The sequence below is a fragment of the Pithys albifrons genome, chromosome 25 (assembly GCF_047495875.1).
Source record: "Pithys albifrons albifrons isolate INPA30051 chromosome 25, PitAlb_v1, whole genome shotgun sequence".
NCBI classification, from domain to species: domain Eukaryota; kingdom Metazoa; phylum Chordata; class Aves; order Passeriformes; family Thamnophilidae; genus Pithys; species Pithys albifrons.
In genome coordinates, this window is record NC_092482.1 from 2462623 (window position 1) to 2485954 (window position 23332).

Below are 23332 nucleotides of genomic sequence, written 5' to 3' on the forward strand. Positions count from 1 at the left end.
TTTATTGATTTGTTTTACCCACCTTCGAATTCTCGTGCTGTTTCAGCATCTTTAGACCTGCCTAAAAAAAAAAAAAAAAAAAAGAAAAGAAAAAGCGGGAGTCGTTCTCTGGCTTGTCCCCCCAGCCCTTCCCCGAGCCAGGGGGGTAGCAGGGGGGGTCCAGACTCTCATTTTCCAGGCCCCCTCTTCTGTGCCATGTGGGGGGACAAGGGTGGGCAGGGCTCTTCTGGGCTGCCCAGGGGGGTGACCCCAGCCGGGTTGGAGGGGACGCGGCAGGACCCGCAGCCTTGGCTGCTCATTTCCATCCCCAAAATAGGTGGGGGGATGCGGGTGGGGGGTTGTACTCCTTTTCCTCCTGCTTTGCCATAGGGTGGAAAGCAGGGAGGGAGGAGAGGCGGCAGGGGAGAGGGTCGCTGCTGCCGGTGCAGGGGAAGGAGCGGGCTGGGGCTTTGCAAACCCGATATTTTGGGGGTAGAGCGGAGTGGGGGAAGGTCTCTGTCGATTGACTTATCTGTTAGAAACTGCGTCTGCGGGCGAGCTCACCAATCCGGGGAGGGCGAGGCAGCTCAGACCATCCCCTGGTGTCAGTTTGAATGGGAAACTTCACCGCTTTGCAGAGGAGGGTGATGTATTTTTTAATATAAACCCTGCAGTTACCACCGCCCCTCCCCGATCGCGCGGCTCCCAAGAGATTCGCACACACCTCTATTTCCAGCTTCCCCATTTTTGGAGTGAGGATTATTTTGGGAAAGCCCTTTGCAGAGGCGAAGCGAGAGCCTGTGGCTGTGCCAAGGCATGAAAGCCCATCCCCAAAAATAAAAAAGAAAAAGGAGAAACAGTCCTGCGCAGAGCTGACGCCAAGATTCCCCCACTCGAAGCCTTTGGTTCCTCGCAGTGCACCTCGCCTGCAGGTTGCGCTCATTTTATTATTTAAAAATAAATATTATCTATTAAATATTGTATTAAACGCAGAAAGGCGGTGGCTCTTTTAGGGAGGTGAAGGCAACCTGGCCTCCAGGATGGGTTTCCTTAGTGTAGCCCTGGGATCAACAGAGGGAAGAGCCAAGAGATGACACTAAGTAGCCAAAGGTTGGGCGTCCCTCTGCTTCGCCTCATCCTTCCCGAGGCCAAAACCGGAGCGGGGCCGTGGAAAACCCTCCCAGAACACGCGTGGACCCAGCAGCCCTTCCCGGCTGTGTCCCCCCAGTTCCGACTCAACCAACTTCTTTTTCCTCCCTCCCTCCCTCCGGAATTCAGGTTCGTGGCCCGTCACTGTGTGGGGACCCTCCCTCCCTCCCTGTGGGGCTCTGCTGTGGTGTCCCCAATTTAGGGGTTGCTCGGGGGCATGTCCAGCACAGGAAAAAACCGGGATTCCCAGGAGGATGGAGTCCGGCCAGCTCGCTCTCTCTTCATAAAGGATTTATACACAGGATTAAATGCCAGGCCGCAGAGGACAATTTAATAATCGGAGGGAATTAATTCTGGCTCTGCCTTTAAGAAAAATGATGGTTCGTGGCACAATCCTCTGTCATTGCAAAGAAGAAAAGAATCCAAACCCCAACAGCACCGGGGGTTTCCAGTGGCTGAATGCACCATTCCCAAAATGACTCAGACTGGGAACATGGAGAGAGGGGGAAATTCCGTTCTTTCGCAAAATCTAATTATCCAATTTTCCCAATTATAATATGCTTTCCCTTCTGGAAATGAGCCTTGAGAGGACCGGCTATTGTAGGAAACCTACAATGGTTGGGCGGGTAGAAGGCATTTTGCAATCTTATCTGGTTCTATATTCGCGACACGATCTTCAAAGTAGTGAAATACACCAATTTAAATAGCTATTAACGGGCAAGAATAGGGAAAAATAAGGAGGAGTTGGATTTTACAGATTTTGGAAAGCATAAATAGATACCAAAACTTCATACAGGAAAAAAAAAGACCCCAAACCCAACCAAACCTCCACTATGAAGCAATCGGAGCGGGAGGAGAAGGGATACATGTCAGAGAGCCCTGAGCCCTTTTCCAGCCACCTCCTGTCCTGACTGTCCCCGGGTCGGGACTGACCTGGGGCAGCGCTTTGCGAAGCCGCAGCCATGACTGTGAAATTGGGGTAGTTTCCCTTTTTTAATCTCCTTTCTGTCTCCCATCTTCAATCCCAACCTGTTCCCCACTTGCTCTCACGACGGGTTATTGCGTTCCTTAATTAAAAACCCCTCACCTTTCTCCTGCGGGGTCTGATTCTGCTCCGCGGTCCCTCGGGGGGGACTTTTGCCTTCATTTTCCTCTTCCCCCAGGGACCGAAGTCCAAACTCGCTTTGCACATTGATCCTGTGTTTCAAACGTCACCCATGGGTGCTTTCAACCAGCCAGGGCATAAAAATAAAGAGTGTCCGAGGGGACAGACCGTGACGGTCCCCCCCGACCGTCGGTCTCTCTGCAGTCCTGGCCCCGCTCCCTGCACTTGCTCCCTTCACTTTACCGTCTTCCCATCACCGTGAGCCGTCGGGGAACGTGGGAGGGGGGAACAGGATGCAATAAATGGAAGCAGGACTTGTAAGGGAAAATCCAGGATTGAGGGTTTAGAGTGTCAAGGCTAAAAGGAGAAATTTTGTGGATGTTTGAGTGTTGGGGTTTTTTTAAAGCAAAAATCTGTTGGAAAAGCGTGAAGGAAAAGGCAGAGGGAACCCACGGGCTGCGCTCCTCGCAGGGAAGAGGACAGGGATCATCCCTCGCAAAGGACCTTCTCCAGGGGTTTTCTTCTGGAAATACTCGAAGGATGCTGAATAAACCTCCGAAGGAAGGGCTGGAGAGGGCTCAGGGCGTTATCACCTCCCGGAGGAAGACACCGACGGGACGGACCAAACAGAGCCGATAAAGAAGGCGGAGAGAGCGTTTTAGGCCAAATCCTGACAATCGCTCCTCGACTTCATTTCAGCCGAAGGCTCCATCCCCTCCTCACCCTGACGGGCTTTACTAAATTTCTCCTCTCTCTGCTTTTCGTGCTGAAGAACCGCGCGGGGTCTCGGGGCGGCGGGTGCCGAGGGCGGGGGACACGCAGGGGATTTTGCCACATGACACAAACCGCACGAGAAACAGCCTCAAACCGCTGCCTCCCCAAATTCTCTGCCGCCGGTGCTGGAGGCGACCGGCCCCGCGCCGAGAATCCCAATCCCAATCCCGATCCAGATCCCGATCCCGACCGGGTGGGGCATCCCCGGCCACAGCCCTTGTGCCCCCGGCTCTGAGAAAAAACTTCCTTGTAAAAGTCACTTTACATCTCCCGAGCCTGAAAACCACCAGGTAACAACTTTTTACGACCCGACTCCCAGGACACGGTTTCATTTAAATTCCATAACTCTCCATCCCTTTCCCTCCGGGCTGCCTTTCCCGATAAGAACCCACTCTTAGAGCGAATTTAAAGACTCAAACCTTGCAACGAGAGCTGATTCACGACCTGGCCTTAAACTGCAGGATTTTCAGACAGTCTGGAGTTGAACTCTGATTCCAAGCAGGGAGATTTTCAGCTTTGTAAGTCCTTGGAATTCCCATGATGGTGGGGAGAGCCCCTCTGGTCTCTGCAGGAAGGTGCTGAGGTTGGTTTATCCCAAGGATTTCCTGGCCCCAGGACATTCCAAAGGCCACTGTGCTCCCATGTAGGCCCAGTTGTCCACGTAGAAAAATCCCAACCCAATTCCAGTCTGGAGCAGCTGAAGAAGAAGGGGAAAGTGACACTGGAAATCCAGTCGGGGAAGAAGCACAAGAGCAAATCCATGGCTTGACTCCACTTGAAAGTGGGTGGATGTGAGGCCTCCTCTCCCCCTCACCCACCCGACCCTTGTCCGGGGGACCTTCGCCTCTTGAGTTTATGGTTCTTCTCTGTGTAGTGTCAGCATTTCACACCCTTGATGGCACAGCCTCCCCTTCTCCGGTCCCTCTGAACGTTTGCATCCCAAACAGAACCAAAAGAAATATTTTTCCAGCTCTGTGACTGCTCCTGGTGCTTGGGAGGTGCTGGGTCTGCTCACCGATCCACCATAAGGGAATAAAATAAAATTAAGAAGCTCCAAAATCAAAAGGTGAATCATAAGAGCAAAATGAGACTGTGAATCCCAGAGGCAGAACTCGGCATCTCTCCCCTCTGACAGAGCCAAGGCAAGTTGTGGCACCATCCTGAAACCATTTAGTTCCCATCCATGGGAGATGGGGGCCTTTTAAGGTCTCTTCTCCCCACCCCACCCCCAGAGCCACTACCCCTCATATATTATTTTTACTAATGTGGTGGGATTTTTTTTCTTTTCCTTTCTTGGAGGAGGAGGGATTTGTACAGCCAGATTGGAGGAATTTAGGGAGAGAGAGAGAGAGAGAGAGAGAGAGAGAGAGAGAGAGATCCCCCTGTTGAGTTGAGAGATGTTGTTCTTGGGATTAGAGACGTCTGACCTTGAAGGTCGCAGGTCATGGTCTTGAATAAGGAGCAGGAGTGCGAGGCTGGGATTGAAACTTGAGGTGTGTCTGCTGGAGATCACAAGGAAAAGTCTTCCAAACAAAGAGGAATGCCTCGATCAGGGTGAGAAAAGACAACTTCCCCAAGAATTATGGGCTCCTTCCGGATGGCTGCATACCTGCAGACCCCCCAAAGGATGCTCTGCAGCTGAGGGAGGGGAGAAAGGAGGGGAGAAAGGAGGGGCAGGATGGCTGGAGCCAGAAGGCCCCATTATTTATTACTATTTGCATTCTGGGTAGGCCCAGAGGCCCCAGCACTGGCAGTTTTATGAAGAGAACGACAGAAAGAACATCCCACCATTGGGGAAGCCTCGAGGTGGAGGGTGGGGAGCAAGGAGGCTGCCCAGGAACATCTCTGCAGGAAGGGAAAAGAGGAAGAGATCCCTCAAAAGGCAGGGAAATATCACAGAGGAACAGCAGGGAGTTGGATCTTGAATCTGTGTCCAACACCACTGTGAGAGTCCCTGAGATTCCCTCTGGGAGATCCCAGAGCTCTGGAGAATCAATCAGAGCTTTGTGGCTCAGTTTCCCCCCAGGAATATCAGCCAGAGGAACAAAAAACACTTCAGGCCATGTTTTAGGGCAAATAAGGTAGAAGAATCTACAGAAAACTAATTTCTCTGCTGGCATCTCCATTCAGAGGAGGGAAACAACAGATTTAGTGGCAATAAATCCACATTCTAAATGTATCCAGACCAAATCCCTGCACCAAGAGGAATGAAGGAAATAGCAAAGAGTTTGAAAATCCAGGACCTTCGGAAGACCTGTAATAAAACTGCACAGACCAGGTCTTGCTGCGATGCTTGAGCTCATCCTTAAGGCCTTTTCCTGCCCGTTTTCAGGCGTGGTGTTCGGGAAGGGGTGGGACAGGGTCGGTCTGAGAGCAGCCCCTGCCCCGGGAGCGACCCTGAGCAACGCTAGAGGGAGCCCCGGGCTCAATTAATTAACGAGAGAGAATTAACCGAGTGGGAAGAACAGAAAGGGAGAATTCATTTACCTGAGTTATTCCTGGCATCTCCAGCTGCATTTATATATTAATATATGTAGTAATATGTGCACAGCAATGAGGTGGCACCAACCCAAAATACAGCAATGGAAAAGGTTTCTGTGCTTGTGATTTGGGGACATTTGGGGCTCTAATTGGTTCAAATGGCTGTCAGAGCCCCTTTCTCTTCACCTACATATTTATTCTTCACTTTGAAGCCTTTGAGAGAAAGCAAAAAGCATCAATCTGCCTCCAAAATGCCTTTTTTTTAATGCCAGTATTGAGTTTTGAAGTGCCTCTGGAGGAAGGGGAAATGTAAGGAATAAATGTTAAGGAGTTTTATGTTTTCCAGCCTGGTCCAGCCATAAACTCGAGCCCGGTGAGGCCAGAGTGGAGCTGGTCCTGGAAGGTGTGAGGGGAAAGGGGAGGGAAGCCCCAAAATAGATCCCTGGGGTGTGGTGGAAGTGCCAGAGCTGGGTGAGTTCAGACTTGAGTGCGAACAGAACTGAACCAAAAGGGAGCTTGGAAGAAATGAGGTCATAAAAGCTGCTGTTGGACTTATTTATTATCATTTTAATGTTATTAGCATCCCATTCAGTGGCTCTTTGGAGAATAAAACACTGATATTGTGTATTTATCTTGACAGAAACCAACCAACCTTAATAAAACTGAATTACTCAATAAAGAAAATGGGGAATCAAACCTTTCTGAAGTTTTATATTGTCTGCTTAATTAAGCACTGGAATATTGTCTAAGTCTGTAGGAGGGGGGGAAGCTGGAAAGCAGCAGAGATTATGTCAAGGCTTTGCTGTATGCCATGGCCTAGGTGTAAATAACGCTCCTGTTAATTTAAAACCAGGCCTGTCTTTATGACTTCACTGCACTCCCATTAGCTCTGCCTTTATACAGTGTCATGGGTGCAAATAGATGGGGTTGAAAACTTCCCCCAGAGCCACTTTAAAGTGACTTCTAATCTTTCCCTTTAGTGGTGTTAATTCAACTTCACAAGAGTGTTTGAAGGACCATTAGGCAGAGAAATGGACCTTCTCTCCTGCTGATGCCCTTATACAAATAGCAACATTAAAAAAAAACAAAACAAGCCTGTTTCATATCAGGCCAAGTCTCTGGGGCTCAGGGGAGCAGCTGAAGGAGATGTGGGCTCCATTTTTATGAGATTTAAATACATACAGGATTTATGCTCCGTGTTTCTGTCTCACTGCCCCGTGGAGGTCTCCAAGCACCTCGGGAACCTCCTGCCTCAGCACAGGCAGGAGTGGCAGCAGCTGCTGGGAATGGGGACAGGGAAAGTGCTGGGGACAAAGACAGAGGGAGGAAAGAGTCACAGAATCACAGAATCGTCTGGGTTGGAAAAGACCTCCAAGATCATCAAGTCCAACCTTTGACCAATTCCTGTGTTTTCACCCAAGCCCAGAGCACTGAGTGCCACGTCCAGTGATTCCTTGGACACCCTCAGGGATGGGGACTCCTTCATGTGTCCATGGAACACAGGAGGAGTGAAAAACCTCTGGCCATTAGCAAGAATCCAACATTTGAAATGCTGTGAGACCCACAAGTGTTGGTGCTGCAATGGTTTGTCCCACCACACACCAGCTTGGAGCACCATCCAGCCCCACTTCCAGCCCCAATTCCAGCCCCAATTCCAGCTTTCCATGTGGCCCAGGAGCAGAGACACAGGGACAAGGGGGCAGGCACAGGGTGCACCTTTGCTGAGGGTGGTGTCTCAACCTCTGATGAGCAAGAGAGTAACAAACCTCCTGACTTGGTGCTCCAGCTGGACCATCATGACTGACAGACAAAGTTGGATGCAGCCCTCAATAATCTGCCAGACCCCTTTTCAACTCTCATTTACCATTTTGGCTTCTGTGTCCTCCAGTAGCAACAAGTTCTGGTGTATTTGGTGAGAAACTACTTGGCCATGCTTGGAAACAGGGGGTAAATATTTCCCTGGACCATTCTCTTGACCTTCCAGGCTGGGTCAGACCTCCAACATCCTCCATCTCAACCCTCCCCTTGTTCCTGGCAGCTCAGTCACCACCTCAGGTTTTTGATGGAGAAAATCTCCTACCACACAACAGAAGAGCCAGAATATCCCTGGGATGTGGCAGGTGCGGGGATTACAGCCCGAGAGGAAGCACTGCAAGGTCGGGGGATGTGACTTTCTCCTGTCCTCCAGGAGAGGGCAATCCCCGGCTGGAACTGAGCTGAGAATCTCTGCTTAGACAGAGATGCTTGGGAGGGTTTTCCCCTTTCACTGCTCCTTCCAAGCAAAAGCTCAAATTACTGTGATGGAGGGAGGTTGTAAAATGGAAAACACAGATGGGGGAACTTATGGGGGGTGTAAATTTGGGGTAGCCAGTGATTCTTTACACAGTGACATTCATCAGGCTGGCTCTGCAAAAAGGAAAAAGCAGAGTTCAAACCAAACCAGAGTTTCTTTAGAATCAGTGAGAACTTTATACTGTGTGATTCAATCATAAACTTATCTCGCCATTTATTTTCATCTCCCTTGTGTTGAATTTATCTTCTTTAATCATTTTTTAAAACATAGACAGGTGATTCCAGCAGCTCTATAGGTCTCTCTTTCTCAACCTCCCCCAAATCCTTGATTTTCAGCACACACATTGTTTATTTATACAACACACTCCCACACCAGCAAACAGACTCTGCCCTGAGGAGGCAAAACCCTGGCAAAAGTTAATTCCAAGTTTCATTCTGTATCACCGAGTAACAAACCAGCCTCTTCTCTGCCTGAGCTGCCCCATCTGCAAAAGAAGGCTCCTGAAACTGTAACATTTTGCAAGATGCCCCATTGCAGAAGGCAGGAATCAAACCTAATTTTTTTCAGATGTCCTCTCTCCTAAGAGGGCGGTGAAGATCCCAGCCAGGATTTCAAATATGTTTTATTGTGCATGTGAGAGGTGTCTGATGTGTCTCAGTGCTGAGCACGGCCTCAGTTCTGCACTTGAAGGTACAAAGAAGTGGTTGGAGGGGAAGGTGGGGAGAGGAAAAGGGGTCAAAATGTTTCTGAGGAAAGACATAACCCTCTCAAGGAGGGCTGTTCATCACCTCAGGAATTTCCCAACTACTTCCAGGGAGAAGCTTTGGACAACCACATGGACAAGTATTGGAAGGGAAGTTTGATCCCACCAGGCCACTCCATCCTGGGGAGGGTGTGGGGTTCAGCCAAAGAATATCTGGAAAATAAATGAACAAAACCTTGTTACAACAGTCCTTGGACTATCCTGTCTCTTGCAAACTGTTAACTACAGAAAAAAAAATAAAAGCAGGACAAAAACCACTCAAGCCTGGGAGAACTGGAATGTGGAGCTTTTTGGCACAAGCTGAGCAGGAGAAGTTTCCAGAAGAAACAACATGAGTGAGAGGATTATTACAAAAGGCCAGAGTGTCAAATCTGTGCTGGGAGTTAAAAGGAGCCCATAAAATCCACTCACCAGAAATGGAGCCAGAGCAAGGTCTGGAGTTAACTCCTTAAAGTCTACAAACCAGTGATAACCATCAGGAGTGACTTTCTCTCTGCGAGGTGCAGAGTCTGGGCAAAGTCCCATCTCAGCCATCACCCAGAAAGCCATAAAGAGGAAAAAAGCAGATCCAGCAGGTTGATGAGTGTTTTATGCAATGCAATAAATCCAATGTCCAGAGCAGCTTTCTAATTTAAACTTCCTTTTCGTAGTCACATATAACAATTCTTTAAAAAATAAAAGAGAGTCAGAACAATATAATCTGGTCATATCATAAAAGTACAATCCATATGCACCTAATTTTACCATCACAGCAACCTCTCATTTCTATATAAGTGCAATGAGACCTTGAAGATATTTAAATAACTTTCTGAAGAAGTAAAATCTAAAGATAAATTTCAGAGCACTGCCTAAACAATATGTGAAAGCTGAGGAAAGACTGGAGTGTATTGTGTTCTTCAGTTTTATGGTGGACAGGACAAGAAATGGTGAGTTCAGTTCACAGGTAAAATTCATGTTATACATTTTCAATGATTTTGTGTTTGCAAAGGACAAAAAGGGTGGCTTTGGGGTCCAAAGGTGGTGGGAGGTCTCTGGTATTGGGTGGGAATAAGGTAAAACTGAGATCATGTGCCAAGCTGAGCCTGGGTCTGTGACCTTCTTGCTTACAGCCCTCGGTCCCACTTTCCTTGCAGAATTTGCCTTTATTGCCCTCTGATCCCGCAAGGCGGGCGCAGCTGATGAGGAGATTACAGACCAGCCCCAGCCTGTCCTCACTTCCCCTTCTGCTTCTGGCCTTTGGATCCCGAGCCTGCTCTCCAAATGTGAGCGATGGAACCTGCACGAGTCCTGCCCCCGAGCACAGCTTTGGCTCATTCACACCCATCAGGGAACGTGAGAGGAGCAGCAGAGTCTGGGAGTGGATGAAATGTTGGCTTGGATTGCCGGTAATTCAGTTCTGTTTGGATCACTCGTGTTGAGAGGCATTTTGGGAGGCAAAAGAAAGCACGTGGCAACATTTTCAGCAGACTTTGAGGGCTCCCCACAGATGGCAGGTGCTCAGCCAGAAGAAATGACTCCAGTTCAACACACACCAGAACAAATACCGTGTCTCCAACTCAGAGGGTCAGAGCTTAAAGGGAAAAATCAAACTGAGATGCTTTGAAAAGACAGGAACAAGTGTAACACGGAAGCAAAGGCAAACTAATGAAAGTCAGAATGAATTTATGAGGCACCCTAATGAAACACGTGGACACGCAGAGGATGAATCCATGATGTTTAAGCTTTTAAGTCGGCAGATAGCATGGGACTCACATGATTGGGAAGGCAATAAATTTCCCAGCAAATGGACAAGATCATATTTGCACAGAGAAAACCTTTGCCCAAAGCAAGAGTGTTTGGTTAGGGAAAGATTCAATCAGGCTGTTTAATGCCAGTTGCACAACTGTGTCGTTCAAAGGCTTGTACTCTGTTCTGCCAAAGGCTGCACCCCTTCAATGGCAACATTTGTGCCTTAAAGAGGAGCAGCTTTGCTCTGCCCGACAGATGGGTCTCGTTCCTTTGAGCAGAAAGATCACAGGGAGAATGATAAACAAATCATGTCCCACTCCATACCCCCAGTGACAGAACACAGATAATAAATGTTACTTTTCCCTTCATTACCCAGAAAACGCTCGCACGATGCACAAGCACGTGGGACGTGGCACTGCAGGATCAGGATCGGGAGCTCTCGGCGTTTCTGAGCCGTCCTGAGGCAACACCCTGCCCAGGGGCGGATCAGAAGCGCTCCCGTATCAAGACAGAGAGACCACCCCGGTGGCAGCAGGGACTGGCGATCCCGGGGGTGCCACCCAGGTGGGCACCGAGGGTCACGTTTGAACCCGGGGCCGGCAGCACCGCGGAGAGCTCCGCACCCCCCGCCCCGCTCGGGCACGGAAACCCTCGGGCTCCAACCTGTCCCCACATTTTGTATTTATAAATCTATATATATAAGAATCATTCCGTCCGGGCAGTGGCATCCACAGGTTTTTTGGAACTCTGGATAGCAGCAAAACTCCTCCAAATCCCATCAAGCACGGCTTGGTTCTCCCTTTCTCGTGACCTTTAGGGCTTCTTCTTTTCCAAATCAACGCTCTGAAATAAGCCCACAGTGAGGGGCTGAGTCCCCTCTCTGTGACAGCAAACGCTCAGGATGGGTATGATGAGCAAGAGCTCTGCTGGTTGTGAATCCTCATCAACCCACGATCCTCCCTGCCCTGAGTCCCACCACGCTCTCCTGAAGCAACAGACGCTACAGAAATGCAGGTTTTTAGGCTGGTACTTTGCTTTTCCCCCTTGTATTTATTTATTTGTAGCCACCTCGGCAGCCCAGAAGTCGCCGTGCACCACAAATTAAATTCCAAGAGTCAAGTGACGCCACCAACTCGAATTACGAAAGTAAAATAAAGTGAATAATCATAAAAAATATTCAAACACCATCAGCAAATTGAACACAAAGGGGCGGAAAGAACAACTTATCCAGCAGAAGAGGGGGAAATCTGGGCGATAAGGAGTAAAATCAAGGTGCTGCGATGTATTTGTGCTTTCCACAAGCTCACCAGGTGCGTCTGCAAATGTGCAGGAGGGAATTATTGCCTGGGAAGACCCCGAGTGTGCAGCACAAGCGGCTCCACTTCCCTCTGGTGCCTTTAAAATACACGTTCTTGCAGCCAAGCCCTGAAAAATCCCAAATGTCTTTGTTTACAAGCCAAACAGATGGAAAATTACCAAATAAGCAGCGGGTTTGTACAAAGAAGAAACGTCGGGTTTTGTTTTATTTTATTTTACGTTCCACAGCTATAATCACAACTCTCTGGAAAACAGAAATTGAGGATGGCGCAAAGTGGAGTGAGGAGAATTCGGCTCCTCTTTATCTTTCACTCCCCACCGGCGAAACTGATCGTCTGTTCGCCTTTTCAGGAGAAATTTGGAGCTGCGGGACCCTCCTTATCTTCACTTATAACTTTCTATTGTTATTTAACTGTGTGTATCCGATTCGCTTTCCTCTTCTTCGGGCAGGCAGCGAACAAAGAAAAGCCTCACACACACACAGAGAATCCGGTATGGATCATTTAATTGACCCGGCGGGAAGTGTAACTGCAAATAGAGACAAATAATAATTTGTAGCCTGAAAACTCGGTGTCTGGATCTGGGGAGAGATTTATTTCGGATTCAGGAAGAATAATAGTGACTGTGGGTGGGGATTAGTGCGACATTTTCTGCAGGGAAACGGTTAATAAGAGCACGAATATTTTTACAGAAATATTTTCGAGGTTGAAATTCGCAGTTTGTGAAATCGCTCCCCCCACAGAATGTTATAGCTCAGTGATATTATTTTTAAATTTCTCTTTATTATTTGCTGTGTGTTCACGTAAAAAAAAAAATAACAAAGAAATCGAAAACAACAAAAATAGAGAGGGTTTTACAGAGGTTTTGCAAACGTGCCAGTGCAGGAGGACCACTCGGATTTTAAGGGTTTCCCATCAAAATGGCAAGTGGAGTTTTGGGTTATGAGTTTTTGGGATGGGGATTAAATATGGTAGAGTTGCCATTGCCGAAAATAAATTAAAATCCGCATTATCTGCGGGTTTCGTCGTTGTAATAAATTAGGATTTGAGGTTTTTTCCGCTGCTTTTATTAGCTTCCTTTCCTTGGCAAGAAAATAAAATGGAATGGGGTTTTTGTGCTTCTAAACGTCCCTAACCACAATCCTGGAGTTTTTCGGTGGTGGGAGCTGGGTCAGTCGAACCCTCCCTTCTGCTGGGTGACCCCCACGCTGCCACAGGGGCAAGAAAACTTGCCAGGGCTGTCCCGCAACCCTTCCCGGTCCTTTCTGGCCCCTCGGCCCTTCCTGGGAGTTTTTTCCCCCTCCTGTCCCTCGGTGCGGGAATGGGTTTTGCTGTTGAACCCTCTCGGCCGAGGGACGAGACCCAGAGCTGGGATTTCCCGGGATCAATCCCAGCCGTGAGCTCCCTGGAGCCAACCGGGCGATGTTCACGAGGGGAATTATTTAATGGCTCACCCTTCATCCTTCTCCTCTTCCCATCTCCTTTCGAGGAAAAGGTCCCGGCGGTTTTCACCGCCGCGTTTTTCCCCTCCGCGTTTTCCCTGCGCGGCCGCGGAGCCGCGGGACGGGATGGGATGTGGATTTACGATCCGTCCCGCTGGATTTACTGTTAAACCTTTCACGGAGGGGACTCGAGGCGACCAAGTCTGAGAATGTCACTTAGCCGGAGTTTGTCGCCGAAAAAAACGTGCTCTTGTTCGAGCGGCGATAAATTTCCCCCGTGGCACGGAGCAAATTGAACCCGGCGGGGGGGAAGGAGGAGGGTCCCGGACAGGGAAGAGCTCCCGTTTGCAGCCCCTCGGCTCTGGGAAGCTTTATCCTTGGGCTTCAGATCCAGATTTCCAGCAGACGAACCCCTTCCAGGTTTTAGGGGGTTCAGAAATCCTGATTTATATCCAAAGCATCCTGGGGCTCCACCGTGTAGGAGATGCCTGGAGGGTTCCAAGATGAGGTGACCAGCGAGGATGAAAAACGTCATGGAATGAGGGGAGAGAGCAGAGAAACCGGAGTCTGCAAATTCCCTCAAGTAATTTCGGTCCCTCATTTCTTATCCTGCTTTCATTCGGGATTTGCAGAAAACAAAAAAAAAAGTTAAAAAAAAAGAAGTGAGAAAGAGAAAAATAAGGAGGAAAAGTGCTACTTCCCTGATTGTGGTGTATTCTGCTTTTTGACACTGATTGTGGTGCACTCTACTTTTTAAGACCAAACAGGGAGAGGGAAGGAAAAACCATCAAACAGATCTGACTAAACAGAGAACCCTAATTCCTAATTTATTTCTCCCTCCTTCCATTCAGGCCTGGTTTTGGAGGTGGTCAGACATACCAGTGGAGATGTGGAGCCCCAGGGAGCTGGATTTGGGGATGCCGGACCTGTACCCAGCACTCTGCCCTGCTCAGCACCAGAGATGCAGCTCTGCTCAGAGCAAGGGCTGCAGGGAGCAAAGCCAGAGCCATCCCTGCCCTAATTCCTGCAGCAGGGCTGGGAATAAAGGGCTTTTCTCACAGTTTATTTCTAGAAATTCCACTTGGTAAATCAGTCCTGTTCTCCTGCAGGGTTTTGCTGCTCAGGCACTGGTGACTCTGCCCTGTGTCATCCTGGTGAGGCAGGAAGAGCCACTGTCAAGTTGGCCTTTTCCTCTGGAAGTCTGAGAGGGGATTTGAGAAAGCTGGAGGTTGGATAAAGGGAACAGTGTTTGGATTTTGGGAGAGAACAGCCCTCTGAGGGGGACAGACCTGGAGCCTCCCAATGGCCTGGTCTGTGGTGGGGGCACCCTTGGTGATCCAACCAGTGTGACCGAATTCCTGCTGTTCACAGAGTCCCTCTGCAGCCTTTCCCTGAGCTCTGCTGCCATCCAGGCTGGATGACTCCATCGTTTGCCATGTTTCACAGTGCCTCAGGCTTGCTGCTGGATCTGAGGCAGATTTAGGAGGATTTCTTTGCAATTCAGGCTATAAATGACATTGGCCCTTACACAGCAAAGTTCCACAGAGATCTCTGAGTAATTTACAATGGCTGTGAGAGGTGGATATAAAATTAGAGATGATGGTAAAGCCAGAAGTTCAACTCAAACCCCTTAAATCCCAGGGGAGTATCCAACCATCAGGCTCTTGGGTCTCCTGAAATACTTTAATTCCTTTGCAGCAGAAGCCATAAACCAAATGCAAACCAAATCTTGGGATTTTTATTTAAAGTGCTCAGTCTTGGGCTTTGAATTCATGCTGGGAGCAGAGACAAGCCAACATTTATTTTTGTCATTGAGAAATCCAAGTCCTGAATGTTCCCCTTTTCTTCTAAAACTTGGGTGGGGAAGGGGAGGAACAGCTTTGATTCTGGGAAGTATTTTGATAGAGAGTAGCTACAGTCACATTCAAAACCTCAAATTATTTTATTAATGAGATTTCCTAATTCAGAATTTTACCTCTTTATGGAACATTAAGTTGTGGGGCTCAAAGATAATGGCAATGGTGGGATGTGGCAGGTTCCAAAGCTTTCAGTGTGTTCCCAGTTCTGCTCCATACGTATTCCATTGTTTCATGTCTGTGTAGCCTTAGGTTTAGTGGAATGTGCCTGAATGATGGTTGAGCACAGATGTAGGAAAAGACTGCCAAAAACACTCCAAGAAAGGACATGGGCCTGGCAATAAACGGAGCTGCATCAGCAGGAATGGAGGCTGCGAGTCCTGGAATCTCATTCCAGATTTCACATCCTCTATGGAGTGATGATGATGATGGGGAGCTTGGGAGAGGGACAGGAAACTGGGTGGCTGATGGCCCAACACCAGCAGCTCAGGCAGAGGCTCAGGGTTGGATTCAGCAACATAAAAAGAGCAAGTGGGAAATCAGAAGTAAAAAAGTGAAGGTGGTTCAATGGTTTGTGTTGGAAAACACGATGGTTTTTGTTGAAAAACACCTTCTTTGCTGGTTTACAGGGCCGGGGGCTTGGCCAGGGGCATAGAAAGCTCCGTGCAGGTGGGTTGGGAGAACTGCAATTCCCAGGTGGCCACAATGCAGCCAAATTCAGCCTGAAGAGGTAAAGCAGAACAAGCATAACCATAAGGTCAAGTGCTCTCACATGTCACCATAAGCTGTCCACACTCAGGGCATGAAGAAGGGCTTGTTCTGCCCAATTCTGCCATTCCCCTCAGGACTGGGACTGTGCTGGACTCTGGGAATGAGCTTTGTCCCTTTTTTCATTTGCACTGAGCTGAGTCACAGTGGAGGAAAAGCCCATTTGTTAATGAGAACAAAGTGATAAGGTTGAGAGCAGAATCCCTCTGCTTGCCAGTTAAAAACACACACTGATTTCCCTGAGGTTCCTCCACGAGCCCCAGCTGAGATTCCCAGCCCTGGGGGCCTCATCAGCCACCTCCTCCTCTGCCAGAGGAGCGCAGGGCACCAGCCTGCTTGGCTCCAGCCATGCCCAGCCCATCGGGATGGCAAGAGCAGAGTCTGGGCTTCCCTCTCCATGCAAAGGGTGCCCACAAACACCCCCCACCCCCAGGGCCTGCCCAGACTGCAGACAGAGCCATAAGAGACCATAAAGCTTAAGGTGTGTGATTTTTATGCAAACATTTATTTAGATGCCGGTTCTTTGGTCTGTTCCAGACTCTGAACCTGGGGCACATTTGCTGCTGTGAATAAACCTTCACGTTTCCTTGAAAACCCTCCTAAATTATGGGGCACTCAGGGCTGAGGGAGGGAGTTCATGAAAGTAGAAATAGGGAAACGAGGGTCTTTATCAGACATGGCCACATACATTAACCAGGGACTCCCATAAAAGTACCACTGACCTTCCTTGACTTGTGCAAATCATGTCTGAGGAGCTGCAACACCTCAGTGCTCGTTTCCCCCTTTACACAAAAGCAGTTTTCCTTTTAATGCTGGTGGGGAGGAGGGTCCCAGGGCTGGGCAAGGAAGATCCCAGGGCTGGGGAAAGAAAGACTCAGGGCTGGGAAAACACATTTCTGTGAAGAGCTGGAGAAGGGAAAATTGTTTCTGTTGGTTCTGGAAAAATAAATAACTACATATACATAAATAACCAGAAGGATCTGAAAAAATATCTCTTCTGGTGCCTGAATTCTTGGGGGGAAAAATAGGAGCCAAGTCATTGTTTAAGATCATCTCTATAAGGATCAGATCTTTCCAGGAAAATAGTATGAGATCTGGGAAAGGCTGATATATTTAAAAATTACAATATTCAAAACTATTTTCAAGAAATACAGAGATGTTAAACACTGTTCTATAATCCTGGGGGAGAGAGATGGTCTTTGCAAAAAGGGTGAGCCTTCAAATGACAGGAAACTCACCCCAACCTGCCATGTAATTCAGCAGAGGAATTTTAACAAGAAGCACCTGCCTGTCTCTTCTAGCTCAGCTCTGGCCTTTATGGCTTTACACACATTGTTAAATTTAATCAAGCACATCAGTTTACATATTGTTTCTAATGATTAAACTCTCTATGGCTGTTTTTTACATACAGCTGAAGGTGGGGAGGTGTATTAAAAATCTTGAAAAATTATCAGTCAGTCAAAAAACCTGTGGATCATTTTCCTGCTGTGCCCTGACTCAGAATCTTGGATATTCTCAACATCCAGGAGTTTATGCAGCTCTTGGTGAATATCAGAGGGGAGAAATGATGAGATGGTAAAGATATTTGATTTAAGAGCTGATCTGTGGTCTGTGTCTGTGTGACAAGAAGAGAAGCATCAGCTCAGATGGTCCCTTGGGCAGCCCAAGGGAAGATCAGCACACGTGTGTTGGATTTCAAACTCACAGGTGAGGAAGGATTTGGAATTAACCAATATTCTCCATGGGTAAAAAACAAGCATCCAAAAAAATGGGAGGAAATTGGTGTTGGAGGAAGGAGGGGAGGGAAGGATGGACACAGCTTGGAAATCCCTGGCACTAAAAGGACCCCACAGTGTTGAGGAGGCTGAACTCACTCCCTGTGTACCCTGCAAAGGGCTGGTTCATGTGCAGCAGGTCCCATCATGGCCCAAACACACACTCAGTGACCACCATGGCTTTAATCTACTGCTATTTTCCTTTATTCTGCCTTTCCTTATGTCCAAAAACCACGACCAAATTCCTCTTCCATCAGGGCACAATTTCTTGGTGGATAAAGAGAACAAGTCATGAAACCACGAATTCCTACTTCTTTTCCAACTGTCTGGCTCAGCCTCCTCTTCACAGGCCCACGGGGACCATTTCTGGGGGCACATCTGAGAGAACACGAGAGCACAGGACGCTTCAGCTTTTGCAGACCACGAATCTCTGGTCCATCTGAAAGACATTGTCTTAACAGGCCACTGCCTGCTCAGGACAGATGGAGAGACAGGGAAATTAATGGAAAAGGGAATCTCAGCTGCTGGAGGAGGGAGCCAGAGCTCCATCCCCAGTGCATCTCCAGCATCAGGTCGGTGTTTCAGCAGTTCTGGCTGAGAGATAATGAGGGACAAAAAGGAGAAGCCGTAATAAGGTGACATAAAATATTGGCTCATGCTGTTTCCTCACAAACATGCATAAAACCTGGTCCTGTTCTCTGCACCAAACGTGAGCAGGTTGCTTTGGACTTTAACAAACACTGCACAGCTTTGCTGATGCACTTTAGGGGAATTGCTATTGATTTCTTCCAGTGTCAGCCCAGGAGATGAAGAGAGAGAGATGGGGTGAGGAGCTGCTCTCCAGCACTGCATGGAAGGAAAGGGTCCCCCTCACCCTCAGGGCTGTGTGTGCTCAGCAAGGCCAAATGTGCTGCACTGACACAGCCCTGGCTTTGGAGGGTGTATTTAGAGTCATAAAGACTCATGGAGTGGTTTGGGTTGGAAAGGACCATAAAGATCATTCAGTGCCACCCTTGCCATGGCAGGGACACCTCCCACTGTCCCAGGGTGCTCCAAGCCCTGTCCAACCTGGCCTGGGACACTCCCAGGGCTGGGGCAGCCACAGCTTCTCTGGGCACCTGTGCCAGGGCCTGCCCACCCTCACAGGGAAGGATTTTGATCTTTTGCCCTGGAAAAAGCTGGAAGCTGTTGGGGCTGGAGCTCCCACCACTGACTGAGCCCCCCATGCAGGACAAAAGCCATTTAACATAATTTACTTACATTCTACATCCTGCCTCTCTTGTCTCATGATTAGACTGCTCAAACCCAGAATATATCAGAAAATAATGCTACTATTTTTTCCCCATCAATATTCATGATCCTTTCTGATAATATTTATAAAAAGTGTGTTCCTGGCTTTGTGTGTGGGTGTGGATGTGTGTGCAGGTACCTGAACCAGTGCCTGCTAAAACAAAATAAAGTTTCTTTTATATCACTTCATTAATTTGGGATAAGAGGGGCAAGATGAAGCCAAGAACTCATTTAACATACTAAAGACAACACTTTATTTTTCAGGAAGAGATTTCTTCCAATTAGCCTTTTCCTGATGGGATTTTCCAAGCCAGAAATATTTTCCTCTCCCTCATCTGCTGTACTTCAGGTGAGCCATAACCATTCCAGAAAATTCAGTAATTTATACCCACAGATATCTGACCATCGTGGCTGAGTGTGGAGCTGGAGGACAACTTTGGGAGCCTCATATCCCACAAGGGGCTGGAAAGCTGCCTGGCTTTAGGGCAGATTAAGCTCCTGTGTCTCAGAAATATCCTGCTAAATTGTGACTTTAATAAGGAAATGAAGCAGCAATTCCAGGTTATTTTATTTTTTTTCAATAAATTATTGAGTGTTTCAGAAACATAAATTCAAACACGGACTTGTCTCTGTTTCCATCCCTCCTATTTCCATCCCTTTCCAGCATTCCCGTGGATTCCTGATGGTTTCAGGGCTATACGAGGGTGAGTTGGGGCTGGATTTTGTAAATCAAATGTTTCTGATACTCTGATAAGTGGTGGCTGGAAGGTGACCCAGGTGGGACCTGCGTTTCTTCTGGCACACACCAAATATCCCATTTCTCAGTGCGCCAACCTCATACCTGTGCATTGCTCAGGAATTACTGGCATTAAAAAGCAACAGATCCTTTAATTCCGTTGTTTTATGCAAATACAGACAAGCACCACTGGGACTTTCTTTCCCTTCTCCGTGCTAAAAGCCCCATAATCTCATAATTACCAGCACACTGATTTCCACGTATTTTTTTTTCATTAGGTGGTACCATTCCCGTGGCCATACAGAGAGACTTTATTACAAAAATTAAAAGCAAACTGGTTTATCCTCAAAGAAAATAATTATTAATGCTAAAAAAATTACTTTTTTAGCCTTGAGTGTTTAGAGAATCCAACTCGTGCTGAAAAAATTCTGTGAGGTGAAGGAAACAGGAGAGACTTTCAAGGTGAGCTCGGGTGCGGCCGAGACTTTTCTCTTTTTAGGTAAAATTGTGTTTTAAAAGTGATTTTTTTTCCCTTTCTCTCTTCCTGGGGTCGCGGCCGCTGCCGGCGGGTCGGGCGCGGCATCTCCCGTGGGGGGAAAGGTGGCGGGACCGAAAAAAAAGGGTTTTTTTTCCCTCATTTCACCCCCGGGCTCTGCTTTCTCCAGGAGGAATCGCCCCTTTCTTGCAGTTTTTTTGCACTCAAGTTGATGCCGAAGAGGGTGATGGAGACTGAAGGATGAGGCGAAATGCAAATGGGCAGCCTCGGGTTTCTGGGTGTTCATTTATCGTCTTTTGAACTTAAAAAAAAAAAAAAAAAAAAAAAAGCGTTTATTCGTCAGGATGAAGCCAAGTCGGTGCTTGAAAGGAATTGAAAAGAGCCCCTTTTTTCTCCTTCTTTGGGTCGCAACAGAAACTCGCGGCCGGATCTATAATGCGGATATTTCCCAGCCTTCCAGGGGGCATTAACATTCAGCACACGGTTCTCTGCAGCAGGAGCGAAACGGGTTCGGGTGGGAACGAACGAAACCCCATTAGAAAACCATGACTGTATTAAATTTCAGCTCGGAAAATTGAAATATTTCTCACTTGGCCACTTAGTTCTGCAGATCAGAGCAAAAACCGCAACGAAAAGGAGCTTTAGTTGTTGCTTAGGGAATATTTTATCCCGGTGGCGCTTCCAGAGTGGAGTGAGACCCATCAATGGCGAGGCTGCTGCAAACAATAAACTTGTTTCATACTCTTTTTTTTTTTAATCTTTAATTTTATGAAAAGCAATTAAGTGATGTAGCGGAGAAAAAAAAATGATTCGGGTGTAAAATGAATTATATTTTGCCTTTGTGCTGAGTGTAACGCTGATATATGGAGGAGGCATTACCCTGGCAGGGCTTGAGAGGAACGAATTTAATTTTAAATTTATTGGATGTAACTACATCGAGGACTTTTCCTATTTTGTTTACAGGTCTAAAATTACAGGGTGACGTAGAGCAGCTCACACACTAAGAGTGCACATCGTTTTAGAGCTTGAAAAAATAATAGTAATAAAAATTTCGGAAAGAAGGAGAGGGGGAGAGAGGCAGAACTCCCTTCTGTATATATAAAATGAATTATTGTACCTTATTTTTGGACTCAAATTAAGAAACAAATGGAGTGAGGACGTAAAAAAATGTACCTTTGATTCTGCTGAAGGAGAAGCAGGGAAAGGCAGAGCAGTCTGAGGTCCCTGTTAATGACATCCCGCCAAGATGCTTGTAAGACCCAAGAATGTTTACAACATGGGCTCAAGTTCAATGACAAAATCCTTTGAAGGGGAAAGGGGAGGAAAAGAGGGGGAAAAAAAGCAGCCCAGACACTTTGTGCAGTGGGCATGAACTTGAACAAAAGAAAGGAGTCAAAGGCTGGGAAAGGGGGGGAGGCGTGAAGGAAGAGCTCGGAGAGGTGTTCCCACTGCGCCTGTGTCTGCATTTGAGTTTGTAGGTGCATTTTTGGTACATTTTAATTTGTTTTAGGTGGAAAAAAAGCAAAATAGGGAGAGAAAGGGGAGAGGAGGAGGGAGAGGAAAAGGGAGAGAGGGAGAGAAGGAGAGGGACAGAGAAAGAGAGGGAGAAAGGCAGGGCGGAAGAGAGGAAAAGGAGAGGAGAGGAGAGGAGAGGAGAGGAGAGGAGAGGAGAGGAGAGGAGAGGAGAGGAGAGGAGAGGAGAGGAGAGGAGAGGAGAGGAGAGGAGAGGAGAGGAGAGGAGAGGAGAGGAGAGGAGAGGAGAGGAGAGGAGAGGAGAGGAGAGGAGAGGAGAGGAGAGGAGAGGAGAGGAGAGGAGAGGAGAGGAGAGGAGAGGAGAGGAGAGGAGAGGAGAGGAGAGGAGAGGAGAGGAGAGGAGAGGAGAGGAGAGGAGAGGAGAGGAGAGGAGAGGAGAGGAGAGGAGAGGAGAGGAGAGGAGAGGAGAGGAGAGGAGAGGAGAGGAGAGGAGAGGAGAGGAGAGGAGAGGAGAGGAGAGGAGAGGAGAGGAGAGGAGAGGAGAGGAGAGGAGAGAAGAGAAGAGAAGAGAAGAGAAGAGAAGAGAAGAGAAGAGAAGAGAAGAGAAGAGAAGAGAAGAGAAGAGAAGAGAAGAGAAGAGAAGAGAAGAGAAGAGAAGAGAAGAGAAGAGAAGAGAAGAGAAGAGAAGAGAAGAGAAGAGAAGAGAAGAGAAGGAGAAGAAAAATTGAAATATTGTGTGCCCCAGTTCGGGGAAGGGCAGCCATGGGATGAAGGTGTCTCTCCAGTGAATCTGTTTTGAACACAATTTTCTTACTAAACCCAACCTAGAGCCTCCCCATCCCCCTGCCCAGCCGGGACCTCCCAGGATTGCTCTGCCCCAGGTTTTGGGGCTGCTCTGCCCCAGGTTTTCTGAGTTTCAAGTTCAACGGCAAAGGGAGGAGGGGGAGCCTTCACCTGGCCCGGCGCCCCCCGGCAGCGGCTCCTTCCCGGCGTTTTACGAGGATGTCGGGCCTTTCTCGCCCTTTGCTGAGGCCGCCGTGTAAAGGTTTTACAGCTCTTCCCGAGACTCTCCTCCTCCCCTTCCCATCTGCATTTTCCGCTTCGGATTCGGGGCTGGGGCTGAGGACAGCGATTGGGGGTGGGGGTGTCATGTCTCCCAGTATCAGCTCAGTTTCCCACTGGGTGAGGATTCTGACTGGGTTGGAGGTGTTTGAGGGTTTCCAGCCGTTCCTGTGAGGGCTTGGGGACATCGGGGAAAGATCTGTCGATGGAAGTGGAAGAAAAGGATGGGGATAAGAAACCAGAAGGATTTAGCGCCATAGAGCCGGGAGTTGGGAGGAGCGTCCCTTTCCAAACCCCTAAATCCAGACGGATTTATTTTGTTTTATTTTATTGGTTTATTTGCCTTTCTTTGGGGGAACATCCGAGGGTTTTCCTCCCTTTGGGAAACGTCGCTTCTGCTTTGCGGCCTCTACAAACACACAGAAATCAGGGCGAGAAGGTTCATTATTGGTAACAGAGGGGGGAAATAAGCGCATTTTGATCTTTCCATCCATAAGCCAGTTCGGGAAAGCCAGACGGACATCCCCAACCGCGGAGGGAACGGCGGGTCATCGATGCCGCCGGGATTCAGGGCTGGGAATTAAGAAAATAACCCCGGACTGGCTCAACGCTGAGGAATTCAGAGCAGGATCCGGATGGGGAAGGGCAAAGTGTGACCGATCCCTGCACGACAGCGCTGCCCCCGAGCTGCAGCTGTCGGGGGGTCCTTCCCCGCTGTCCGGGACCTCAAGAGGGCAGAGCCAGGTCCGCACACGCGGTTTCCTCCGCGCCTCTGCGCTCGCAGTGTCCGCATCGCCCCTTTTCCCCCTTTTTGGGGGGATTTTTAGCGGAGCGGAGCTGCCGTCG